An 18,328-nucleotide genomic window follows, 5' to 3' on the forward strand; every position below is an offset into this window, starting at 1 on the left:
GCTATGTCTAGGATCATGCAGTGTTTTATTTTGAGGGGGTCACTGCATGGGTCATGTCCCCTTCAATCACAAAGTAACGGTGCTTGGAATTCAGCAAAACCCAGACTGCAATTGCAGCTAACTGGAAACATAGGACCACATTACATATATCTGCCCACTGCATGAGGAATTCCAACTCAGGATGATAACAAAAATTGAAGATCTCCCCCACCGTCACAGACATGTCTTTCTTCAGGATGAACATTACTATGCAGCTCTTTTGGAGTTTGCACACTCAGTCATTCAACTTAGGCAAATAAGACAAAAAAGAGATACCTAGTCTGCCTACATCTCACACCAGGAAAAAACTCTGTCACCAACTTCTGGGTGTGAAAGAGTTGTTTATTCTTGGGTACTGCACTTCCATCATTTCTACTACCCAGGTAATATAATGCCTTGTTTAATTATATTTCATACTGTGAATACCTTCAACGAGTTGCCGAGGTATTGCACTGCATTCATACTACTTGGGCAGTAGAAATAATGTAAGTGCAGTTTTATTTCATACTCTTAGGCATTTAGCCAAGGAATATTTTTAGAACTTCTGGGTGCTTAAAGATTCTAGACCTCTTCTCACAATGGAACTGTACATAGAAAGAAAGAGAAGAATGATGATATCCAGCTTAGGACTCCTGGTGTTCCAAGCCCATACTCACCAAATGTGAGCCCCTGGGGTGAATACCTTTTCTAGAAGGAGGAGGAGATGTAGTTGAGATTTGACTTGTTTCACAGTTTTCCACTATGTTTGCATGTCAATTAATTTTAGGGTATATATCTATGCAGTAGCGCTGCGTTCCTATGTTCCGCCAGTAAGCAAAATAAAATTTGCCCCCCAAATGTTGAATATTGATAAGCGTTAACCAATCAGAAAAACATCATCAAAAAATTTCAGCGCCCTCTTGAACTGCCGCCCATAAGCGACACTTACCTCGCCTACCCACTTGCGGCGGCCCTGATCTATGATGTGCATAATCGAATGATTAATAGTCGATTATTTCAATAATCGAAATAATACACTATATGCAAATTAGGTGATTATGAAATCGACATCAAGAAAATGAAGAAGAAAAAACAGATTAGGGGAAGGATTCGATGCGATTTTATCAAAACTAAAGTGCTGTAACCTCTCTCTCTCTCATTTTCCTGTAATTGATTTCAAAATCAATTAATTTTCATATAATTGATTATTTCGATTATGCCCATTGCTATATATATCTACCATTTTTTATATTGAATCTCATCTGTTTATAAACATTTATCCAAATACCGCAAGTTTATATAGAAGTGTTCAGTTTGTTCCTTATGTGCTTAACTTCTGTATGCCAGCATATAAGTATATACTGTATACAGGGTGATTCACTACCAGTGCGACAAACTTGCAGGAGGTGTAGGGGGCACAAAGACGAATCGGAATCACATAGCATTGCAGGGTCCGAAATGCCTTCGTCATGCGGTAGAGGACGTTGAACGGGAGGTCGCATGAATAGCGATCCCGCTGAAAGTCAGCATTTGCAAACCGTTTCTGTTGAAGAAACCAAGTAGCAAAAGTCCTCCGGAGTGGATAATCCGCAGGCTCCAATGATTGGACGATGGTATGAACTCATTTGGTTTGTTGACAGTATCCTCCATACAGTGGATTGGGAAATACCCAATCGTTGGCTTATCGCTCGAGTACTCGTACTCGGATTGCCTTCTGCAAGACGTAGGACATTCTCCTCATTGTCTGGCGTCCTCGTCGTTCGCTCTCGATTCTGGTACGTCTCTTGAAACAACCAGTCTCACGTAACCTTCTGTGCACACGTGCGAAAATCGTATGATGAGGAGCACGCCTGTGCGGGAAACGTTCCTGGTACAAGCGCAGAGCGGCGCGCCCGTTACAGTCCGCAGCTCCATACGCGAGGTGCGTGTCGGCCAGTTCAACGTTTGAATACTCGTCCATCCTACTGCCTCGGAAACCGGTTCGCAAATGCTGACTTCCAGCGGGAACGCTGTTCACGCGACCTCCCGTTCAACGTCCTCTACCGCATGACGAAGGCATTTCCGGACCCTGCAATGCTATGTGATTCCGATTCGTCTTTGTGCCCCCTACACCTCCTGCAAGTTTGTCGCACTGGTAGTGAATCACCCTGTATGTATATAAGTATATTCACTCAGTTGGAAAAGGACTGCATTTGAATGCAATCTCAATATTTATTTGTTTCAGAGGATTACGGTAATGAACCATAATGATTACTGTAAAATGTAATGGACAAATAGCATTGAGCTAACTTTTCACCACATTTTGGATACCCTGATATCAACTATCATATTTGACGGACTTGCATTTTAAAGCAAAATGCAATGGTACGTCATTCTTGTATATGAGAATTCGGTTCATTGTGCATTGGCTTTTCATTATCAGTGCAGGTGTTACAATTAAAGTATAGCTTAAACGATACAGCTGTTGTTAGGACGTGTTTTTTCAATGTTTTTTCGCTACAGTAGTTTAAAATAAATTTTAGCCTTGTCCACCACATCACATCTTTAGACTTAAGTTTAGGTTGTTACTTTTAGCAATCTGGAGGTGTGGAAAAAGAAACACAGTTAAAAGCACACTTAGAGGTTCCGGGGGAAATAATGGAGTCACTGTTTAACAGGTGATACAGGATCACCTAGACAAGACAGCAGTAATATCTCAGACACACCATAGGTTTGTTACGAGGAAGTCTTGTCTGACCAATTTGAATGGATACTACGATGTGGTCACAAAGGAACTGGATGCAAAAAATAATTTTGATATCATATACTTGGATTTCAGGAAAGCTTTTGATGCTATTGCACATGGAAGACTGCTGTACAAATTGGAGTGGTATGGCATTAAGGGCAAGTTACTGCAATGGATAAAGAGATGGTTGAGTGGGAGACGGCAGAGACTGCTGCCCTCCGTGGACTAATGTTATTAGCGGAGTCCCCCAGGGTTCGGTGCTGGACCCATTGTTGTTTTGTGTTTTTATCAATGATATCAATGAAGGTATATCAAGCTTAATGTCCAAGTTTGCAGATGATACAAAGGTTGACAGGGTTGTTAATGACAGTAAAGACAGTATGCTACTCCAACAGGATCTAGAAAAGTTAGGCAGATGGGCTGAGAAGTGGCAACTGAAGTTTAATATTGACAAATGCAAAGTACTCCATATGGGTAGCAGTAACCCAAGAGAAACGTACCAATAGTGTGGTACTACACTCAGGGAGGTGGAGAATGAAAAAGACCTGGGGTAATTGTGCAGTCATATAAGAAGTTCTCTGAGCAGTGCAGATGGTCTGCCAGAGCAGGCCATGGAGTTTTGTCAATGATACATAGGAATTTTTCTAGCAGAGACAAGGAGGTAATTTTCTCTTTGTATAAGGCAATGGTCAGGCCACACCTTGAGTATTGTGTACAGGTCTGGAGGTCTCATTTTAGAAAGGATGTAGAGTTGCTAGAACGAGAAGGGCAACAAGATTGATAAGAGGAACAAAAGGGTGCCCTTACGAAGAAAGGCTTAAGTCCTGCAAGTTGCAACATCTGGAGACTAGGCACCGGCGAGGTGATCTGATCGAGGTGTATAAGGCCTTGAATGGTTTGAGCATGCTCAATTCTGACGGATACTTCCGCTTGCCCAGATTAAGCACCTGAGGGGACATACATTCAGATTGAAGAAAGGTAGTTGTAGAATAGATGTGTGGAAATTCGCCTTTAGCCAGCAAGGTAGTTGATTGCTGGAACAGACTTCCATCTGTTGTTGCGGAAGTTGATAGCTTAAATAAATTTAAGGCTGAATTAGACAAACATTTGGAGTGGCCGGATGGGTGAAATGGGAAAGGGTTTTTTTTTTTTTTTTTTTTCCTGATGCTGCATAAGCTTGCTTTCTTGCATAATATGCCTCAACTAATACTAAGGTAGAATGTAGTCTTAATGAATAACTGGTCGGCGTTTATTGTTAGTAGTAATAATGATAACTCACTTTAAAATAATCTGTTTATTAATTTCAAGTTTTCGTTCCCTAGGACACAAACTATTTCTACGAATTCGCAGTGCGTTATGTAAAGGAAATAATGGATCACGCCGTTATTGTTTTGGAAAATATGGTAGGTACTTGTCGTTGTTTGTCGCTAAATAAGTTTTTTCTTGTGAAAGTAAAAGTGTGTAATACTCAGTAATCACCAAAGAAACTAATGACAATCAAAATTGTTGCTTTCTATGTAGTAAACATGATAACTCCATAGACATTAGGTGCATTAATTATTGTAAACATTTTGAAAATCGATTTTTATTTCTGCGACGTAACTTGATATCTGCTGTTGTAGGTTGCTGATGCTCATGAACATCATAGACCCGTTGATATCAGTATGGCTGTCGATAACACCAAACTTCAACTGGTAAGTCATTTTCCTACTCTGCAATTTACTAAAACTTTAAAATTCTGCTTTATCCCTAGCGAAGTGTCAAAATTTGTGAAATTCAAATGGCGTGCCGAAATACGACTTGTGTACCAAAGTTATCCGGACTGCTGCGCTATGGTAACGTAATGGGGCTGGCGAGTTAATCCCCATCGATACAGAATCCTTCTTAGGCGGGCGACGCACTTAGCCTAACGGTGTCTCACTCTTGAAGCACTTCTGGAAAGCCCATTTTGGAATCGGCAAAAGTATTTACAGTATATGGGTATTACCCTTTATTGTTTTTACGTAATCAAATCGATGCCCTTTTAAATTTTTTTCAGTATAGAAAACCAAAAAAGTCAATCTTTTTAAATAAGATGGTTGCTGAACTTGAGTGGTATCGTGTTTGGTCCAAAAAATCCGCACAAGTAGCAACGAATGCAACCGCGCATTATCATGTGAAGCAACCAGTCTTTGAAATTTCATTTTAATTTCTTCGAACAGGATCACGAAGACGTCTCAGAACTTTAACGTACAACTCATTATTTTTCTCCCTTCCGAGTGTATTCTCGGTAGCAACACCTTCGCAGTCAGAAAATGCTAGCAATGTGATCTTTATTTTGCTGTGCTTTTCGGGTTTTTTTGGGTGTTAAAGTAATTTGTTGGTTTATACTTCACAACCAGCTAAGGCTCGCAGACCCTATCTAGAGTGAGAAATCCTAGAATTACTGAGTATAATACAGTACGTTAAAATGTATACAAAATTGGGTTAATAAACAGTAAACAGCAATTTCTTATACATTGATGGATTAAGCGTATAATTATCAACGTGGGGATTATTTATTAACTGAAGGAAACGGATCAGTGGACTAGCAAGTAAATGTCGGGTATGAGGGTTAGGTAATGAGAAATATGCTTTAAGACGAGAATTCAGGCAAGATGGTGAAAGGTATTTGTTCAAGAAGAGGAAATGGAGGGTCGTATGGGGATGACTGCTGTTTGCTTTCGGGATCGTATCCGTAAACCTACGTTTCATCTCCAGTTTAACCCCGGGGGCTCACATCTGGTGAGTATGGGCTTGACACACCCAGGGCCCTGAGCTGGATATCATCATTCTTCTTTTTCTTGGTGATTCCCTTCTATTTCTCTCTCTCCTCAGAGTAACTAGGGAATTTTTTTTGGCTGTTACAGCATAAGCCTCAGGCTTCCTTGCACCATATGGCTAATAATAATAAAAGTTGTGATAAGTTTCACAAATGTCTCGGCGTTAGTCGCATGGGGCATTTAATTAAACAAATCGGAAGCGGCTTGGCGGTGATTCACATTCTTCTGGTGCATGGTGCATTTACAAAGCAGAACTGTAAATGCACCATGTCCAAAGTTTTCAAAAGAATTGCATGATCCGATGGAAATGCAGGTTTCTTTAGCGATTTCAGGAACAATTGATCTTCGGTCATTTCTTACCAAAGTTCGCTTGAGACACGATTTCGTAATTTTTTTAAACTGAGGGATCTCCAGATAGCGAATTCCAGATTCTTTACTCTCTTTGAAACGAGGTACCGCCCGAAAAAGTGTGTACAGGCTATTGCAGAGTCCCCATATGCTATTTCAACAAATATTTCACTTGCAGTGTTTTTCAATTTTAAAGCAATCTATTATTATTTTAAATCTAACGTTTCCATATGTTTTTCAGTCGACCGTCGAGGGAGGCTGTTGACCCTACGAGGTGTTGCCGTCACCGACAGGGGGAACAACAGCATTTCCATATAGTCGACTGAAAAACAAAACTCAGAGAAGCGTTGTGTGATGAAGCTATTTCAAAATTTAACACACTCACACATTGTTTAGTGTACTTCGACATTTTGAAATACGATATGATGTGAAAATGTTTTCGTTATTGACTGGCAATAACAGATTGCCGTAAGCGAGTGAACAGCCTAATGCGTGGAGAGGATGAGGTGTCCCTAAAAAATACTACGCTTCTTGAAAAATTTCTCTCTAATAACCACTCTTATACCACGTGTTTTTTGAACAGTTAGTTTGATTAGCCTTATTGACTAATAGGCGTTAAATAAACGTTATTTTGCTTTATTTATGAACATCGGCCGATAAGGCGTTTAAGACTGGTTATTTAGAGAGAAAATTCATGGAAAATTGCCACTTAACGTCATTCCCAAATTATATTGTGCTTCTTTTCAGCACATTTTGTTGTTTCAACCTACTACAGTTTATTAATCCCTATACTTTATGCATAGACTTTGTTATTTTATCGTACCTATTGATGAGAGAAGTGAGATTACTAAGTGGCTGCCATAGACGAGTGGTCAAGTATGTGGGTACATAAGTACACGTACTTTAAATAATCGTAGTTCAAGTCTGACTACTAAATAAGATGCTGTTTCTTGTCTTGTATTCTCTCTATCTTGTGAGTTCCTCTAGCTGTGTGGTTGTCCCAGAGTATAAGCAGAAAATTTATTTTATTTACTAAATTCCCTCAGTTTCTTCTGGGGTTCTTTCAGAAAGTTCTACATTCGTTGTTCTCGTAAGAACAGCAAATGTGGACCTCCCTGTTATCTCCCCCTTATGCAGCAATTCCTTTTCCGAGAGGACCTGATAAGGTTTTTGGTTGAATGCTCACGTGGCCAGCTCAGTGGCTACAACAGCTCATCTTTCATAAGGTGTGGAAAACGACCTTGTTTCAGTACCATATCGATGGTAGGAACTTTAATGAACATTTTCCATATCATGGCCAAATGAAGCTGTATCGGACGAGGGCTGCATGCTTTTTCATCCCACAAAACAATAAACTGCCCACGAATATAGACAGTTTCTAAATACGATATATTGATGCCGCGATCCCATTCCAAACAAATTTTGCCTTAATTATAATTACATCATTATTGCTGTTGACCACCCAGGTACTCATCACTTGTGCGTTACTTCCTTAATTAATTGGATCAGAACTCTGTGCATTTGGCTGGTTGTCGTTTAACTGCAAGTAGCTGAACAATGACTAGTATTGCCAATACCAGTTTTGTAACTTCATTAATATTCCTTCTACGTCATCAGGCAGATAAATTTACATTTTATCGCAAAGTAAAAATGTGACGTAGGTTGTTTGTAGGCAAGCAGACACCAGTTATTTACCGTTATTCTTACTTGTCATATCATTCATTCCCTACTTGGCTTGATCAGAAAATGGCAAACTGCGTGGGTTCCAGAGTACTCGGATGATTTTTCCGAGTATTCTCGTATATAGAATAGCAATTGTTATTCTTAAGAAAGCTGTCTTTTGATTTCTCCTGAAGATTTCCCCTCACATGGTATCCTTGTGTTGATACATACTATATTATTTTAAACGTTCATCAGATCAGATTTGCAATTAGATCTCTAAAGTGATAAATTCATTTTAAATTAAAATAAATTGCTACCTGGGGCATTTCAAAAACGTAGTACACGAACAATATACTTATAATATTGAATTCCCATCTTAATCTGTACCCTGAGGAAAATTATATCGATGAAATATATTTAAAATCATTATTGCTGTTATAGTGATTCAAACTGTAATTTTATCAGATTTTCCTGTCGAATACACCACTTCATTTCTAACTCTCAAACAATTTACCGTCAATTTGAAACTAACGTACATATGCTAAAGGTGTTGGAAAAGAAACTAAAGAAACTGTAAAAGGTTTCTATTATGTGATTCGAAGTTCGACAGAACTGTGAATAAAAAATTAAAATTCGTCCAATTTCTCTATTAGACTACACCAATATGTTGAGGTGAAGCGTTTTGGGGAAGGAACTCTGCATTGCTTAGATTTGCAGGAGTCCCCAAAATACGTCACCCAAATTACAATATAACATCCTCCCCATCAGAAAGCAAACAGAAAAGCTATATCCTCTTACTTTTTTTTTTTGAGGTTCTCTTTTACCGACACCTTTGGTAAAGAAATGGGTAGTGATAATGTCTAATGTTGTCTACTGTTACCCTTGCCAGGGAGAACCTGTTGCTTCTGATACCCAAAAGAAAATCAATAGCAGTGACGAAGTGACCAAGAAAACTGAAGTAAGTACTGCTTTGATTAGTAATGTAAAATTTATTCGAAGTTGATAATTATAATGATCAGGCCTCGACAAATTTGTTCAGAATCTACTCGCTCCTGTTAAAAGTTAGTCGCTAGGGAACGGGGAACAGATAGCATATTAGAGGAAAAAAGAAAAAAAAAAAAAAATCATCTCTTGAGCAGTCTTCTCGAATTACATATACAGTACCTAGTTAAATCGAGTGACGATGAAAATATCGGTGATTAGCTGGCTTGTTAGCGTTACATTTATATATTGTCAACTTTCTAAAAAAGATATCAACCTAAAACTATAATTGGACGGTTTGAACTCTGTGAAAATTAAAAGCTTTTAAATTTCTTCAGGTAAATAACTTTTATCTATACATTAAGTATAATTATAAATGATATGATTTATATCATTTACATTAACTATATTGCTACTTTGGGTGCCAGGCAACACAAGTCGAAAAAGCACAAGAAATGATAAGCTATTGAGTCATTACCAGGATGGCCAAATACCTGATTTTCATTTTGGATGCGAACAAAGCTCCATAAGATAAACAGCATAATGTTTTCGGGAATGTATAACCTTCTAATATTTATTTATCCCCCTTGTTATTTAAATTGTATAAAGTTTGATGCGCGATTTTGATAAACTAATTACGAAATGCTCACCAAGTAACTTAGATATTTCCATGGACACTGTTCTTCTGAATTTGTAGTCTCCACTCTGTTTCAAACTAGTCCAAACTATACGACAGACAATCAGCATTCATTCACTTCAACAGTCAACTCTGTCTGTCTTCCTCGTTTATCTCTTCCACTTCGGGAATGAAGGAATCTGCAATAAATTCGGGTCTGATGTCAACAAGTATTTCTATCTTCTCATCGTTCAACCGCATACACAGTACTAAGTACTGTAGGTTTGATGCCTTTCGTGTTTAAGGTGCTCAAAAAAAAAAAAAAAAAAAAAACTTTAATTTTCGTGTTATCCTAAAAAGTGCCGGTTACGATTGGTTGGGTTATTATTTTTTGTCACATTATTATTATTAATCAGTTGATTGAAAAAAAAAATCCATCCTTTGAACAGCCGTTTTATATACAGGTAATGTACATACACTTAGAAACAGATAATAAAACTAGGACCGGTCCTTAAATGGATGCCTGCGCTCAAGCCCTGGACCCAAAACGACTCCAAATCCCAACAACGCGGGCTTTCACAAACTAGGCAAGAAAAATTCCTCTTTGTTTGAACTTTCCCCAAAATTAGTTCTTGTACCGAAAGTTCCCAGAACCCTACGACCTTCCCTGTATGAAGTAGTTACAAATACAGCATTATACAATCGCGAATATAAAGGATATATAATCACTATAATTTGAATGTCTAGACAGTTTTAATAAATAAAAAATGAAAATCACAATAGACAACTTTTTCAGGTCTGGATTATGCTTGTTGTATTAAATTACAGAAGGCTCAATGGTGATGTCCTGCATGCAGAGATTGCAGACCACAAGTAGCAGAACAGGTGAGAAGTGCATCGCTGTATTGTAGAAATTTATAGAGGTCACTGAAAATTAATTTTCTGTGGGGTTTGTCCATGATTCGGTGGAAAGCCTGTTGACAAAAGCCATGGCGTTGGCCAAGAACATTATATATATAAGGCCGCCGTAGCCTAGTGGTCAGGCGCGCGGGTGCATAAGTACACGTGCCTTGAGTGACCGGGGTTCAAGCCCGTGACTGCTGAATACGGTGCTGTTTCTTGTATTCTGTCTATCTTGTGAACTCCTCTGACCGTTTGGTCGTCCCGGAGTATAAACAGAAAATTTATTTATATTCTAGAGCCAGATGGTAAAGGAGCGTCTTTTCACTTTGTTCAACCATCTCAAGATCCAGTACTCTGTGACAATAAACTTCAACAGATACGAACGTAGACTTGCAGACCAGACAAGCAGAGGCATAAACAGCGATGAGATAGAGCTATTTGGTTACATAAAGAATAATTATATTAGGCTCTATGATTACGGCAAGTTCTTGTTTGATGACCCATAGAGCATAATTAATTTAACTTTTATAGCCTGAAAGTGCTTTAAAAAGTTTAGCGGGTCTTCCCAAATTACTTCAAGGTCGCAGTGATAAGAGGCATTTTGTTTGGGATTTACCTTGAATATAGCTCTTGATGTTTGAAATACATTTGTCGGTGAGACATTGCTTAACTTTGGTTTGCTTAAGCGTGAGAGCTAAGTATTGGAGGTAACTTTCAAGGTGTTCAGTAATTTTGGCGTTCTTCCAGGTTGGTCCCTTTCTGCATCTGCTGGAGTGTTGGAGGAGATAGATCTTCAGATTAGGTCATTGTGTCATGAGCATTGAGAAAGGGCGGAGGAAGATGGCATGGGTTTTTATTTTGGGTTTGACTACGTTTTGCTTCCAGAGATCAGGTTTGTGGTCACGCTTGATATATTCATTGTTGATGCGGATCAATAACGGCATCGATAATTTACGGACTACAGATCTTTCAAATGATGGGAACGCCATCTAGAACAGCTGCAGCTTCTTTTGGCAGCCTATTAATAATTTTAATATGATTTTCTTCCTTCAACCAATAAGATTCGTCCCTTAAAATAATGTTATCCATAGTTTTTCAGCGGTAGTAAGAAGCCAAGCTTACTTGTGCCTTTGTCGAAAGTCACGCCAAACCTTGCAAGAACAGACGACAATGATCGACAGTATTTTACCATTTCCAGGATATTTTCCCCAGGATATAGACTCTTTGATAGTTTCATCTGATCAAAACATTGCCACTCTCGCTAGGCTACTCTCACCTAGGATTGAAATCCCAAGCACAGCATGACAGAGATGATATTACTTTCAGTGAGTCTTAGAACATTCGGGAGTAATAACTCACTCTCAGTCTCAAGCAACCAGGCTAAAGTGCTTTCAAAAGATGTTCCCTCAGGACACCGTAGATTTCTTTACCGTGTGCATTGACTTGAGCAGCTTTGTACGAAGACAAAGCCTATTGAAACGCAGCTGTCCAGGAACATCCCGATCTAGGTTCTTGCTTTCCATCCCTGGCGCTCTTAGATAATCTTATTAGGAATCATGATCGGAAACAGTTTGGTTGAGAGGATCTAGTTTGACTCTTATACGTGTGTCCCTGTTTGCCTCTCATCAGCTCCTGACGGCGTTCTGTCCTGTAATCCACTTACCAGTTCCAAATGTGACGTGATCCTGGTGTTGACAGACTGCTAACTTTTTTCTCATCGGTATTTTTTTTACTACAAGTTTGTTGAACATGTAATTTCCTCATGTAAATAAGATATTGTATATTATATTATCCCTTGGCATATACTGCCGTTTCTGGAAGAAGTATCTGCTTCGGACTGATTTAAATAAAAAAAACTTAGTTGTTAGGCCGAACAGTAAAATTCTAGTCGCCAAGTTGGATTTCTTATTCGCCATGGCAATAATGTTTTTCGAGCCCTGGTAATGATCATAGTAAAGAAGGTCTTGCTCTTTTGGATCCTGTATTGAGATTCTTCGTATTGTGTTAACTTGCCAATTTATTTGCATATGCTGGAAGTTGGTGGGAAAATAGTCCCAAGTTATTCAGTTGGTGCCGTGAATTCTTTCGAATATGAATAATGTGGTACTTTGTGTACAGTATTTGAAATATAGAACAGCAATTTGCAAATGAGAAAAATTTTAAACCTTCCAAAGCCAGCATTTGTATAAGAGAACATCTTTACAATTCACACTGCTGAGTTGTACAGAGTTCAAACGTTGACTTGTTTTTTCAGGTTGCCAGTCCACCATCCAGTGATTCGGGAAGTTCCGGAGATGCCATGGTGCTAGAAATGCCAAAAGAATAAGAAAGTTTCATTAACTTTTAAAAACTTTCTGAAGGTGTCTGAAGTTATCCATATTAACCGTTTATTTAAATATTTCTTTTATTGTTTATTCTTAACCCTGTTTATCGAAATTGAATGTTTTCAAAATGTACGTATATTGTTTCAATTTGCAAGTTTACGAAGTTTATAAATATGAGAAGTAAATAATGTAGTTCTCACCATTTGTTATATATATATTTTTTTCGCTTTACGTCTTGATATTTAATGCAAGAGAGCAAATTTATTTCTAAGAAATTATTCTCATTCGAATTTATTAGTAGTAACTTTCCTTTTCGTCTGACTAACCCTTTAGCGCAGTGTGTCAAGTTCAGTTTTACCAAAATGCATCCCAAATTCCAGGAAATTTATTAGATAATAACTGTTGACTAATACAAAGTACACTAATAAATATGACTGTTTGCATAAACTAAAATTCTAAATTGGACAGTTTTATTTCCTGAATTCAGCAGAAATTTCTGACTGGGAAATGCTGGCGTTGTAGAACAGTAGATAAAGAGATTGTTAGCTACAAAAAACTTAGAAAATGTTTATTTAAAAACCTTTGAAGTTAGAGTTCTAATAATTGTATAATGTAATACTTTATGAGGTAACTGTAATCATTATAATAATATGTTGGGGGAAAAGGTATATATAATGAGATATCCGCTATAGTGAGGATTATTTGTGTAACTATAACGAACTTTGTAAACGGCACCGATGATGTAATTTTCGTACAAATGCGTAAAGCTCGCGCAGATTTTAGAAGCGTGTCCTCCCACCACCATTCAATCGTGGTCCTGCTTTCTTACCAACTAGCGAATCAGTTATCCTGAAAATCTGCCAACAGTAGTTCTGACTTGAAGTAGAACTAAGTTTTATTGAAAATAAATTCTGAGTATAAATTTCATTGCTCTAGATCCTGTGCAGCATCATTGGTTTCCCATATCTAGCTCTGTTCATTTATCTGTAAAGATAAATACCGTATTTCGCTGTCTCGCTTATTGGCCACACATGCCATGTCTTCGATTGATGCCTCTGTGACATGAGAAAATTTATCACCAGAGTTTTCATTACAGTAAACGCTCAGTTGTACGGACTAATAGGGGAAAGGGATTGTCAGTTATTGTCGAATGTCCATTAAAATGAAAGTATCAAACGTAATTGAAAAATTAAAAGTTACTCTGTATATGTGCATATTAGGAACCCTGAAATAAAGTTAAAGAAATTAAAAAAAACAAAGAGAGAATTTTTTTCAACAGAAAGCTTGTTTTATACGTGGCATAATAGAAGATAATGACCAAATAATGATGATGACCGTACAACTCTAGGCCAGTCAAATTTTTTGCCCATTAAATCGAGGACTTTAAATGTATTTTTTCGCGAGGCGGAAATTTCATTATCAAATTGTAATTTTTTAACAGTACCGTAAGTTTTTCGTTCATATTCGTATTGGTTATTTTACGGTAGAAGTGTGTGTATGTATGTATGTATGTCTGCGGACTGATTAGCATGTGCTGTGCGGTCAAATTGCTTTAATAAAAGCACCAACCAAGGGAAAAAAAAATAGTGCGTGTACCCAAACTACTCTGTACGCACGAGAGATGTTTTATGTGAAAACATCGTTGGCTTGGAAGAGGTTAGCGAAATCCATTCGTAGATTAGCATGACGTCCCAATCATACTTCCTGCAGTTATTTCCCGCATAAGACGTATGATTGCAACAATACAAACTTTTGACCACAACATTTGCATTTCTGTTACATTCCATTGTTAGGTGCCGCTATAGATGTTTTCATATCAATAAATAAAAGTAAGCATACGTACCTTAACAATACAATTAACTTTCCGATTAGTAAAATATGAACCCCTTTTTAAGAACGTTAGCATATATGCATAATGCGCCTGCCACCCGCTAGCATGTAACAACTCAACTCTGAGGACGAATTTTTATGATATTTATATTTGGACCTTTTAGAAAGAATTGTTAAGCATTCCAAATATCATTAAAATCGGACTAAGAGAAATGCTACTATTATTTCTTTGTCCGTCCGTCTGTGTGCATGTAATAACTCTTCCCAGTGGATGAATTTTAAGGAAATTTTATATTTCGTTCTGTAAGAAAGATTTATCGACCCTTCCTATGTTTCATTAAAATCACACCAATAGAATTCCAGCAATTATTATTATTTTCTTTTCTTTTTTTTTTTTTTTTGTTGAATAAATATCACATGGGCTATCCATATATTATAGCTGAAGCCCTGGATATTATGCTTGCTGATATGCGCAGAAACGAAATTTTCTCTGTTCGCACATAAATAGTGCTTTTTGATGTAAACCGTGAAGTTGCCACTTCAGTTGCCACTTCTTTGCCCATCTGCTCAAATTATCTAGATCCTGTTGCAGTAGCACACTGCCATTACTGTCATTAACAATTCTGCCAACCTTTGTATCATCTGCAAACTTCGACATTAAGCCTGATATACCTTCATCAATATCATTGATAAATATACAAAACAACAGAGGACCCAACACCGAACCCTGTGTGGGTCCTCTGTTGTTTTCGTGGACTAATGTTATTAGTGGGACTCCACTAATAACATTAGTCCACGAAGAGCAGCACCCATTAATTACCACCCTCTGCCTTCTCCTACTCAACCATCCTTTTATCCATTGTAGCAACTTACCCTTAATATCATTCTGCTCCAATTTGTACAATAGTCTTCCATGCGCAACAGTGTCAAAAGCTTTCCTGAAATCCAAATATATGATATCAAAATTATTTTTTGCATCCAGTTCCTTTGTAACCACATCATAATATCCTATCAAATTTGTCAGACAAGACTTTCCCTTAACAAACCCATGCTGTGTCTGAATTATTGCTGCAGTCTTGTCTAGATGATCCTGCAATGCATCTTTAACCAGCGACTCCATTATTTTACCCGGAACAGAAGTTAAACTAACTGGTCTGTAATTACTCGTGTCAGCCTTCGATCCCCCTTTGTGAATTGGGGATACATTTGCACATATGCAGTCAGTGGGAACCTCCCCTGAGTCCAATGATGCTCTCATAATTATGGCTAAGGGTTTGCTTAGTTGCTTTGCCGTCTCCTTTAATATAACTGGATAGATCCCATCCACCCCAAGTGCCTTTCTTATGTTTAACTTCAACAATTTCTCCTGCACTTTGCTCTCGGTTATTACAAAATCATTAAGTATCCTGCTCAATTTGATAACCTTCTGCCATTTTCAAACCTTAATAATTCCTCATGTGTGAATGTAGATGCAAAATACTCATTCAGTTCGTTTGCTATCTGAGCAGGATCATCAACAGTCGAACCATCGATGTCAAGTGGACCAATCAGATTCACACCTTCCATTTAGAGTTTATATAAGTAAAGAAATCCTTGCTGTTTTTCTTAGCATCTTTTGCCAAGGATTTCTCGTAATCTGCCTTCGCCTGCCTAACCACCTTTGTGACCTGATTACAGACCAGCTTATATCTGCCATTGGCTTCTGAGTCGCTTGATAATTTATATGCATCCCATGCATTTTTCCTCTCTGTTACGAGTCCCATTAGTTCATTAGATAACCATTTTAACCTAAACCTTGAACAATATTTCTTAATAGGTATGAAACTTTTAGTAGCTTCCACGATTAATTCCTTGAATGCTTCCCATTTAGAATTTACTGTTGGTAACATCGTCAGTTGATCCCACTGTACAGAATTTAAAAACTGTCGGAGACCACTGTACTCGCCTTTACGGAAGCAAAAACCCTTTCCTTTACTCCTGATGGTAATTAAATCTTTACACTGTGATCACTGCCACCTAGTGGTTCCTTTATCTGCAAATTCTTAATACACGAATGATCACTGCTAATAACCAAATCAAGAGTATTACTCTCTCTAGTTGCCTCTCGAACATGCTGCTGCAGAAAACAATCATCCAATAAATCCACAAAAGTCTGACTAGTGTGTGAGTGCCCAACCCACAAGTTCCAGTCAATATCTGGGAAGTTAAAATCCCCCAGATGTATGTTTGATGTTTATACATTACTCCAGAAACTCAGATTGATACTAATTTTCGGCATATGTTTTCTTTGCCCCTGGGAAGGTTTTATAACCAATTCCGATTTCATAGACCCTCACTCTCCCCCACAGAAACTTGATATAAACTTGATTTGGAACAACAGCCCAATCATTTTAAAAGTTTCAGGCTTGTTTAGAATGTTCCTCAGAACCTTATTATTAATATTCATGCCGAGAGGTTATCCCATTTCCTCTGTGCACCACTTTCACCCCCACCCCCATTAAAACGACGTACTTATGACAAATCACACCTTAATACCGTGCAAGTGAATTGTTGCTGGATTATTTTAGCGATTTGTATATATTGTACATTGTTATAGTTATGCTTTGTGTTGCGATATTCCATTACTTTTTGCAGTAATCTGACAAGAATGTTGAAAGTGCAAAATTTGATGTGACTTGACTCGAAAACTACCTTGTTTCGATTTTGTTTTTCCGAAACGGATCATAAATATTTTAACCAAAGTGAAAAACTGCTTCATTTCGCCTATGTAAGCTTATCATTTAGCTAAATCACAACTCATTGTTTTTCTTATGAGCACTGAACAAACAGTGACGGAGCACTGTTCATCCACAAACACTTGCAACAACAAGCAGCTCATCAACCTACGTAAAAGTGACTTTGACGTAAATGCCAAGATATTCATGGAATTTAGTTACGGAATTCATGCTTGATGTAAAATGTGTTTAGGACGCTAAATTAATGATAGTAGCCCTCTCTTCAGCTGGAACTGATATCTCATGTCACAGCTGGTTGATTCTGCTTACTCGCTGCTTGTCTTACCTGCTCTAGGCAAAGAAAACTCCATAGTCTGAAGTTTTCTTCCAGGATCTTAAAAAGCAAAATTAGTAAACACGAATATAATTTGGTGACCCATTTTAGTATTTTTTATTTAATTTTTTTAATTAATATTACTCATATTTCCATAAATATATACAAGAAAGTCAAATTAAAAAAAGAAGCTTGTGTACCCTTTACGCACGAAAGATGTTTTATTTTATGTGAAAACATCTATGGCGACTCTAGATAAAACCGGTTAAATTTTTGAACGGTTTGATCGAAACTTACTTCGCTACCTAGAAGGTCGATATTGATCAAAATCTTGAGAAGCAGAGTTTATTAATTTAAAATGTTTCTCGTTCTCTATGTTTTAGAACTTTCGTTCTCTATTTTTTGAACTCGTTCCTTTTCGACAAGAGAGGCTTCTTCGGTGGCTTTGAAGCTTTTATAATATTACTACCCCCTGCTTACTCTACTCTCACTAACGTTAGTGGCTGAGTTGGCGTCATTTCCATATCTTAATGTAAACTTACTCTACCGAATCAACGTTAGTGACTGAGTTAGCATCGTTAGCGCCATTTAGGAAGTTACGTCATTCATTTAAATTCTAACAGCCACCTAATAGGAAGTGCCATGAATTGCGTCATTTCCGTAAAAAAATTCGTTAAAAATCAATTCCGTCATTTTCGTAAGAAAATTTCGCTACCAATCAGTTTTACTCCAGTGCCGCCATAGACATTTTCACGTCAAAAATTTCAAAGTGATGTACTAGAAATACCGCCAAGAAGAACAGTTGACAACAATCCCCATCTAAAATACCCCCGACCTCGTGAGTAGCACAGTTGATAGAATCGCTCCTCTTCACACCGGATGGAAAAGACCTGAGTTCCAATCCCGTCAATGACGCCAGGAATTTTTATGGTTCTTTTTCACAGTTTGGCTGAGTTAGTCGGTCTCGTGGTGAAGGTAGAATCAGTAGCATGGTGTTTCTCCCGGAAACTCGAGTTATTATTATTGTTAAGCTACAAAACAGCAAACAAACGTGCCTGATGGTGCAGCTACC

The 18,328-nt window shown here is 37.8% G+C and overlaps 1 long non-coding RNA gene across 2 annotated transcripts in view; it reads left to right on the plus strand.

Moving 5' to 3' along the window:
- The first annotated feature begins 4,087 nt into the window (after nt 1-4,087).
- Nucleotides 4,088-18,328, plus strand: part of LOC150084173 (uncharacterized) — a 46,114-nt gene continuing 31,873 nt past the window's right edge. The window contains exons 1-4 of one of the 2 annotated variants that reach the window (XR_016547050.1): nt 4,088-4,146; nt 4,366-4,437; nt 8,444-8,512; nt 12,309-12,394. This is a non-coding gene — a long non-coding RNA (uncharacterized LOC150084173). Of the gene's footprint in view, nt 4,147-4,365; nt 4,438-8,443; nt 8,513-12,308; nt 12,395-18,328 lie in introns of those variants that run through there. The other variant, XR_016547051.1, reaches the window with a different exon arrangement.

Source organism: Mastigoproctus giganteus, chromosome 6 (genome assembly GCF_048544385.1).
Source record: "Mastigoproctus giganteus isolate SK-2022 chromosome 6, ASM4854438v1, whole genome shotgun sequence".
Lineage (NCBI taxonomy): Eukaryota > Metazoa > Arthropoda > Arachnida > Uropygi > Thelyphonidae > Mastigoproctus > Mastigoproctus giganteus.